Source organism: Phyllostomus discolor, chromosome 2 (assembly GCF_004126475.2).
Source record: "Phyllostomus discolor isolate MPI-MPIP mPhyDis1 chromosome 2, mPhyDis1.pri.v3, whole genome shotgun sequence".
Taxonomy (NCBI): domain Eukaryota; kingdom Metazoa; phylum Chordata; class Mammalia; order Chiroptera; family Phyllostomidae; genus Phyllostomus; species Phyllostomus discolor.
The window spans coordinates 127,994,837-128,004,590 of NC_040904.2; the positions used below are offsets into that span (position 1 = coordinate 127,994,837).

At 44.5% G+C, this 9,754-nt stretch overlaps 1 pseudogene; it reads left to right on the forward strand.

Annotated features, from left to right (window-relative positions):
- Positions 1–8,995: 8,995 nt before the first annotated feature.
- On the forward strand, positions 8,996–9,454 carry LOC114514001 (annotated as a pseudogene).
- The last annotated feature ends 300 nt before the right edge of the window (positions 9,455–9,754 follow it).

Genomic DNA, 9,754 nt, shown 5'->3' on the forward strand with positions numbered 1-9,754 from the left:
CAAAACAGTAGCCATTAGCCACATGCGGTTATTCAATTTAAAGTAATTATAATGAAATAAAATGTAATATTCAGTTTCTCAGTCACACTAAGTTGTATTTCTAGTGCGTGGCAGCCACGTGTGGCGAGAGGCCACCATTTGGACGGTGCTGATGGAGGACACTCTCCAGGCCTTCTGACGGGAGGATGGAGGCCGAGCTTTCCCACCATGTGGCCTGATTTCCGTCCAAGAACAGCGTTCCGATGTCAGTGTCCTGGAGGCCTGTGCAGGCTGGGATATGCCACTTTTAGACAGAAATTCTGTAGCCACGCTGGCATAAAACTCTGATGAAGTAATCTTGTTCTTTTTGGTTTCTGAGGCAAGGCTCTGTGTGCCATCAGAAATCCCTTAGCTGATGGCCAGAGATCGACTTGGGATCAGGTTCCAGCTGCTGTCCTAGGCGTACAGGTTTTAGGGCTTGGCGGGATTCTCACCCTCTATTCATCCCTAGCGTGTGGAGGCTGGCGGGAGAGGGTTGTGTCTCTGAACCATCTTATCCTAATCACATGCCTTGACTATCTTTGATGAGAGTTCTTTCTAATATGCACCTTGCAAAGTAACAAACCACTAGTTTCAGCAATAAAAAAAACAAGCCATGACATTCAGTGTGTTGATAACAAATCAGTGGCCATCGACTGAGATGTCCATCGCAAAAGGACTGGTAGCCACCCGGCCAGCTGGCTGTGTCTGCTGTAACACTCGCTGGCCTTCCTCAGACTGTGTTCCTGCTGCTGACCACCTGGCACAGGTGCCACGCCACCCTGATCATTCTAAAGTACTTAGAAATAAATGAGAAATGGTGTAACATGCTTCCACTGTTAAAGGGAAAACATAGGTAGGGTGAATTTGGCTTGAAATCACACAAACAACTGAATAGATCCCAGCTGTTCTGAACCCTGGATTCAGCCCAGCCCCCAGCCCCCAGCCCTAGCCCACGTTCCTCCAAACACAATGTAAGGGAGAGAGAGAGTGCATGTGTATGACCAGCTTTTTCTGGCTCCCACTCTTCTAGCTGTAAGTTCAGGAACTAGGGGTACCTTTCCAAATGCCAGTTTTTCCCTAACTCTTTGGGAGACTGATTCTTGTAGACTGAATCTAGAATAATTCAATTGTTTGTTCTCCAAAAGGTTTCTCCTTATTGAAACAATTGTCATACAATGCTTGTTTAATTTAGCCTTACATTCCAAATCAACTAGGTATTGATAGGTAGCTTCTTGAAGGGCAAGGACATTTTTCTTTCTTTCTTTTTCTTCTTTCCTTCCTTCCTTCTTTCCTTCCTTCCCTCTTCCTCTCCTCTCCTCTCCTCTCCTCTCCTCTCCTCTCCTCTCCTCTCCTCTCCTCTCCTCTCTTCTTCCTTTCCCTTCCCTTCCCTTCCCTTCCTTTCCCTTCCCTTCCCTTCCCTTCCCTTCCCTTCCCTTCCCTTCCCTTCCCTTCCCTTCCCTTCCCTTCCCTTCCCTTCCCTTCCTTTCCTTTCCTTTCCTTTCCTCAATGGAGTGCATCGCACTCACTTGTGTGACTGCACAAGAAGTGGCTGGCTAAAAGGGATGTGGCTAACATCATCACATCTCAGGTGCAGAGATACAGGGGATCCCTGTGGTAGTGAAAGACCATTGCTCTTGTAATAAGTCACACTTCTTCAACCCTCATTGTGTGCCAGGCTTTATTCTAAGCATTTTATTTATATTTACTCATTTAATCTTTATAACAATCATATGCAGTAGATACTATTATCCCCACTTTTCTACAGGCGAAGAAACAGGCACAGGGAAGTCAAGTGACATGCCCAAGACCAAAGAGCCAGGAAGTGAGAGAACCGGGATTTGAACTCAGACACTCTGGCTCCAAATCCTCATGGTGTTCCTTTCCTCGTGATGTAGTAGGTAGGAAGAAAATTGAATTTTTACCTCCACCTCACATCCTACATAAAAATAACATGTTAGGTGGTTTCAAATGACCTTCTGCCAGTCAAATGGCCAAGAAGCAATGCATAGTCAGCCTGGGAATTACCAGTGAATTTGGGCCACCATCCAGGCAAGTAAGACATGCGAAGCAGCAGGAGAAGACAGGACTTTTACCCCCATGTTTATGCCCTGGAGATGTGTTCCTGAGTGTGTATGCGTACGGGTGGGGAGGGATTGCTAAGGAAGAGAAGAGAGGGAGGAAGGAGAAGGTTGCAAAGCAGGGGCAAGGGAACCTCAGAGAAGAGGAACCCTCTTCCACCCTGTGTCCCCGGCCGTCCCAGCACAGAAGTGACCGGGCAGGGCCTGTGTCTGAGAATAGAGAAGAGTGACATCTGGGTTCTGTTGTCACCAGATTGTTGCCATTCAGGGGTGGAGACCAGTGTGCCTGACCTCCCAATTCTTAGAACAAGAAACTTGCATTCCAGGGGAGGCACCCTGAATTTGAACACAAAATGCCTCTCCTGCTGAGATGAAGACCACCAGCATGGGGACTCAGATCTTAGACTTCAGGAGGTCCCGGGACTCAGAATTGTGAAGACTTCCTGAGGACACAGAGCTGAGGGCACAGACGCTGCATCTCGGTGACCTCAGTGAGTCCACGGGTTTCCTGGCCCTGCCCCAGCAGGCGCCTTGGAGTCTTTGCGGAATTCCCCGCCGTGTTTCCTGATTGTCAAACATGCATGCTCCATTTTACAGTTTTATGTTTGCATACCACATGTATCATCATTTATTTAATATTTTTATCTTTATTGGCTCTATATTAACTCACTTTTCAGAGCTTAGGCTGCCATACATGGATCCATGGAACAGACTGACAGCTGTCACTGGGGAGGGGCTGGAGGGACTGGATGAAGGAAGAAGGGGAAGGGGTCAGCTAAAGAACACGCATGCAGGGCACATGGACACGGAGAGCGGTGTGGGGATGGCCAGAGGGAAGGGGGTGGGCTGGCTGGAAGTGGGCAAAGGGGAGAAAATGGAGACATCTGCAAGAGTGTCAACAATAAAAATAAGGAAAAAATAATAAAGTACAGCATAGGGAATGTCATCAATAACATTGCAACAACTATGTGTGGTGCCAGGTGGGTACTTGAAATGTCAGGGGAAACACTTTGTAAAGAATGTGAGTGTCTAACTCCTATGCTGTACACCTGAAGCTAATGCAAAATAATAATAACAAATGTCAACTATAATTTAAAAATAATTAAAAATTAATATATTAAAATGTTATATATAATACTGTATAAAGACTTTATGTTATATAAAATATACATGTAAAAAAAAACCCTAGTCTGCCATAGACTATAATACAATCATAGGTTTGACACACTAGACATAGTTTTTCCCAAGCGCATTAAAATAAATAGACAATTAGCAGAATTAATATTGCTCATTCCATCTATCACTTAAGACCTTTCTCTGGCGAAATGCTTTCATCATTAGGAAGCACTGCATTCTGAAATGGACTCTCAGACAAAGCTAAGACAGTTGTCAAAGAAGCAGAAAGAGACAGGACTGCGCTGGGCTGAAAGAGGAGGAAGCAGAGCCAGAACACTGAGAAATTATTCCATTTGATAGGAAATATCCAAACCTGATAACTGTTAAAGGACACTGTGGTTTTATTAAAGAACCCCTGCCCCTCCCATTGGTTTAGAAAAACCTCTACCAATCTGCCATATTTCATTTGCTTGTTATCTCCCTACTATGAAAAACAATTTGCATGAAAACAATCAGGCTCTTTAGTTCACAGGAGTCCTTGGGTTCCTGCTGTTTTTCTGCTCACTGGGGCCGGTGCGTTTTCTGTGGCTTAATTACAAGCCCTTGCTTTGGGAATGGTGAAGAAGCAGCGGGTAGTGGACCAGGCGGCAGACACATGCCCAGGTGGCATTTTCATCTACAGTCCTTGGTGGCTGATTCCCAGGGAAGAAATCCTTGGAATTTCCCCCCAGGGGAATGGAATGAAGTGACTGAAAGCATCCAGACAGGTGGGACTACATTTTATAAGGTGGCAGTACCAGGAGTTTTCCCCTCCAGAGTGACAGATGTTGACAGGAAGGAGCCCTGTGCCCAGGTGCTTGCCTTGGGCACCCATGACAAACGCCTGTAGCTGGTGATAGCTGTGTGCTGCTGGACAGAGCTCTCCTACTGACAAGGGCAGGAGAAAGCATTTTTTGGGGGTTGTTTTCTAGGAGTGATGATACCTGTTTCTTTTTTCCAACTTGTTTTTTAAAATTCTTTTTAATGTACAAGAGCAATTTTTTGAACAGAGGCCGTGTTTGTGTTCTATCCATCACTAAATTGGAAGTGATATTGAGCGTGTGACTAATATTAGTTTAACTAAATTAACTACTTTAAATTATTTATTAATTAAATCAGTTAAGACTTTGGGGGTGTGAGACAAAATACTATGAAAATGGAAATAAAAACCACCCATAATTTCACAACAGAGGTAGTCCCACTAATATTTTGATGAATTTGCTTCGTTTTTTTCTTTGTACATTTTTCCACATGGAACTGAGATCATGCTTTATGTTGAACCTTATATTCTGCTTTCAAGTTCATGTTACATCACCAGAAATCTTCAAGATCATTAGTCTCCAAATACATCGCTTTTAATGGCAGCACCACCCTCCAGTATGTGGATGCTACAGCAGATTTAACCACTCCAATGTTGGATATTCGGGATGCTTTTGAGTTCGAAGCTGGGACTCAACAATAAATGGTCACTTCAGTCATTGTGCCTGTCTAGGTGGCTGGCACTGCCCCTGACAGCAGCGCCCAGAGAGGGAGGGAAGCTCTAAGTTAACACCCCAGTTAGTGGGAGATAGTGGAGGTAGAGAGGTGGGCAGGCGCAGTCAGGAAGCGGGGGTGGGGGGACCCGGAGCCCAGCAGTTCTTGGACTCCAAAGGAGGCGAGAGTGTCTGGAAGGAGAAAGTGGACATTGCCAAATGGGACACAGAAGTCCTGGCTGCCGTTGGCGAATAGTGCTCTGGTCCCCGGGCTGTCTTTCAGTTCTTTCCTGGACTCCCCACTCCCCTCCTGCTGCAGGACCTTCGCACACTGTCCCCGCTGCCTGGACCCCATCCACGGACTTCAAGTTCCTGTGTTTAAGCTCTTAGCTCAAGCTCACACCCCTTTACCGCCTTCCCGGACGTGGCGACTTCCCTCTATTACACACACTCTCATAATCAGTGCACTGTTTTGTATACGTTTTCTATGCATTTTTCTAATCCATGGTTACCGAAGGCTTCCTCCAGTGGAAACCTCATTGATAATAAAACTGTGTTGAAATGAATGGATGAATGAAGGGGTGGGGCCGAGAGATTTCCCTGCTTTCTGCGAAGTTATGACAGATGTGAGCACACAGGGATGTGGAAGAACACCGAGCAGGGAGAGGTTCTCTTTCAGCTCCTGCCTGTGCCCCGGGAGAAGGATTTTCTTGGCAGGCATCTGGGTACAGAGCACGGCTGGCTGGTGCACACAGGGCAGGGCCAGGAACGAAACGCATGAACTTGGCTGGCATCAGGAGCTCCGGCACTACTCCTCTGATGCGGAGCAACAGTAAAAAGGAAGGAAAATGACAGATTCCGTTTCTTGTCTCCCACCAGCTTCCTCACCATCGAGGGAGAAGAGAGGACAGAGCGTCTTCGGAAGGTTTTCTGCCTATGGCCGGTGGCCAGAAAGTAGCCAGAAGGAGAGGAGGGAGCTCTCCTGGAGCCACACATGAAATGACTGAGAATTCAGGGACCTGTCTGGTGGCAACACTGTCAGCCGTGGAAGAATCCATTTCTAATAGCTCCTTCTTATACATTATTCATAAAAACAGGGAGGCAGAGCCGATAACGTCAGAATCATACCGCTGTCCAGTAAATCTAATGACTGTAGCTCGAGGGCATTTTAACTAGCATGGAAAAAATATTTTTGCTAATTTGAGGTCTGGGAAGCTTAGAAAGCTAACTCAAACTTGTGGAGCTGGTGGCAGTTTTGTGTTTGGAAAAAGGCGTGGCCTTCCCCCATCAACACCTGTTTCTTTGTGGAGTCTGCAGCCTCCCAACCCTCTCGTTTCCAAGTTTCTAATGGATAAATTAATGCTATTCTAGTTAAATAGCCCTAGGTTTTCAAATCAGTCTCTATTTTCATGTCTGTCAGTCAAGAGGCAGGGGCAAGCAATAGGACTTTGTGGAAAGCTTTGCTGGATTTCGACATAAATTATTAGCTTCTAATCTTTTCAAGCCTAAGGGACAAGTGCTTTTAAAACAGCGAGAATAGTCTGCTAGTGATGAAATTTGATCCTCTCCCAGTTTCTGGTTCATTACAACTGCAAGATTCATTCCTTCCTAAACACCCCCCCCCCCAACTTGCTATCAAATGATATCAAATGAGCCAGGAGGTTAGTTTGTTGAAGGGGAGAGGGAAAATTGGGAGGGCAGGTCACTTCAGCTGTCTCAGGGTAGAGGTGCACAGAGGGAGAAGGCAGCTAGCTTCATATGACTTTTCATTTGTCTGTTATTTTCTGTCCTTCATGTAGAATGTTCTGGCTTCTTGAACTTTCATTGATGCATTCAATTACATTCATCCATTCATCCCATAAACAATTATTTACGGTATATGACTTGTCAAAGGTACTTGCAAAGTATTTGTAAACTAAAAAATGAACCAGGCTTTGGTGCCTGCCTTTAGGCAACTTAAAATCTCTGCTGGGAGCCCTGGCTAGTGTGGCTCAGTTGGTCGGAGCATTGTCTCATACACTGAAAGGCCACAGGCTCGATTCCTGGTCAGGGCACATACCTAAGTTGCAGGTTCGATCCCCACTTGGTATGCGTATGCCAGGCAACCAGTCAATGTTTCTCATATCTATCTTTCTCTCTCTCCCCCCCGCCAAAAGCAACGAGGTAATATCCTTGATGAGTATTAAAAAAAACCTCTGCCAGCAAATGGAGATGTGATCAAACCCCTGCACAGAACAGTGTTTTTCCAGGTGTGCTAGGAGAGAGAATGATGGTGGGGGTGGACTTCAGACCATCAGGTTTTATTTGAACAATTACGTATTTTATATTCATGTGTATTATATAAATATAACTAGTCCTTCCAACCTGTGATTTCACAGGTTGCTCAGGAGACTGGTGAAGTTGATTTTTTAAAAAAATACTGATAATAGACCAAGTGGTATTAGGATATGGAAAAAAACACAAAATTAGTTCATAATAACAACAAAATAATATTAATAACAGCTAATACTTAGAGTGCTTTGTATAGGCTAGGTACTTTTGGTAAGTGTTTTACAGATTTTTTTTTGTATAATTTCCATTCCTGATTCCTGCAGAAACACCACCAGTAGTTTGAACATGCGTCCATCGGCCTGCAGATATTTTCAGCTGCATGAGGGCAGGCACCAAAGCCTGGTTCACTTTTCAGTTTGCAAATAGTTTGTAAGTATTCTTGGCAAGTTGTACACCATAAATAATTGTTTATGGGATGAATGGATGGATGGGTGAATGAATGTAATTGAATGTCCCAGCTAATGTTCAAGAAGCCAGAGCACCCTACAGGAAGCACAGAAAATAACAGGCTCACCCTCTCACTGGCTGTTCTTTTTCCTGCTCTCCAGAGGGTGTGAGGTTGGCACCCTCCCAAGGGCTGTCTGGGTGTTGCTCTGCAGACCCACTCTCCCCATAGCCAGGTCCCAAGACTGAGTGAGTGGGTAGCTGGGGTAGGGTGGGGAGGGTGGATGCAGGAAGCCCAGTTTCAGCCTGGGTACTATCTTAATCACCAATCCAGCTGTGTTAACAATAAGCCAGTTGCTACATTTCAATCTCTTCTAGTTCCTGGCCTGGTTTGGTTAAGAATCTGGAAGGGAGGAGGCATGTGATTAATTCACAACAATAACCATTCACCTTCACCACAACCTCATGCATCATTATCATTCTCATTTGAACAGGGAAACAGCCTCAAAGAGCTCACAGAACTCACTGGAGGTCACAGCTGGTGAGCGGCAAGGCCAGGATTCAAACGGCTGTCTGCTCTCACATCTTTAAAAAAAATCATATTTCAGGTGGCTAAGCTGGTCTTCTTCAAAAATCTGTAACATGCTAGTATAACTGTTAGAAATCACAAAATTTAAAGAAATATTCTTACTGCCTAATTTTTGATGAGCAACTGAAGTCTTACAAAATGAAATAATCATGTGAATAATTAAATTATAATTATGACAGAGGTGTGGCTGCATATTTGGAAAGACAAACATTTCATAGAACCCAGTGCTAACACTGGCCAATTTTGTTCCTCAATTCTTCTCTGAATTCCGATGAATTTTTCATAAGCTTATTAATTAGCACAAATCTTGGATTGCACTTTGTAATTAAGGTTTTATGTGTTCCCCCAGACCTTATATTTGAGTTAAATGCTAATTTTTCATGGAGAAAAATTAGGAATTTGATGACGACCTTTTTTCCTCGCAATAGAATATCCATGGCGGCTGTCAAAAAAGATTGAGTGCCTGAGTTTCCAAGATAGGGAGTGATAGATTATTCAGCATGAAACTGCAAACTCATTTGCTCAGTATCATAATCAATTACTGGCAGCAGTTTCTCCCCCACCCTGGAAACCCATTTGTGAAATGCATTTGGTAGTCTAATCACCGAACAGTAACTCAAATGCCTTGACTTGCCATCAGTCTTTGTAACTTTTCTTTGGCCCCTGTCTTGGTTTGCTCTGTTAGAATTTCTGTCAATTTCAGAGTCGGCTAAATAAATGAAGTTATATAGTGTGGGTACATTTTTCCATAGTATCAATATCACTACTATTAACAACAATAGTTCTTACCACATGCTCTTGGGAGACCACTCTCCATGGATCCCTTACATCTCTGCACCTCACACAAGGCACTGATGCCTTTGTCAGCAGGTGTTTGTTAGCGAAGAGCCTTAGAAGATAGAGATTTTGCATCCACCCGATCCCGAGCAAAAGGTAGGCATGCTTACCGCCCATTATAAAATATTTGGTTCTGGTTCTCTGTGAGGGTACTTGACACGAAGTTCCAGCAAACCCACAGCTGCTGTTGCTGCAGTTCTGTCTTCAGCTTCACGACATTTCCATTGGCCAAAAATGCACCAAGTCGTCTCCCAGTTTGAAGCATTCAGCAAATAACGGCAAGGCAGGTCCACCAGAAACGGGCACCTGACTTCTATGACAAACACGGTAGCGCTGTGTTAGCTGGTGGAGCCACTTTCCGTGTTGCTGCATCAGTATATACAGCAACATGAATTGGAATAGCATGGAACCTGTGTCCTGTTGGCAGAGTCACCCCAAAGGAATGGGGAGATTAGTAATCACCGCAGCTGATATAACAATTAATTGTTTCAAAACCAACTCATAACTGATGCCAAGTGAAAGCACTATGTGCCCATTAAAATATGGCATGATGGGAGAAATAAAGACATTCTAAACCTTCAAGAAAATAAAATATTTCGCTCCCTAGACTCAGGGCTCCATTCCTGTAATATAGCCCACTGTGCGTGCAGGTGCTGTCTTTGTGTCACTCAGTAGGAACCAAGCTCAGGGAGCTGGGGCAAGTGCTGACACTCTGGCTCTTGCTAGTGACATGAGTGATGAAGTCCTTCATGCTTTGCTTCTGACCAGGAGTCTTGTGTCATCTGCTGGTATTTATAAAAGGGTGGCAGGCTAATTTGTTAGCTTACAAGTAGGGCAAATTCTCACACCTTTTATAGTTCTGAGCATATACCAGGAAATAAACACAC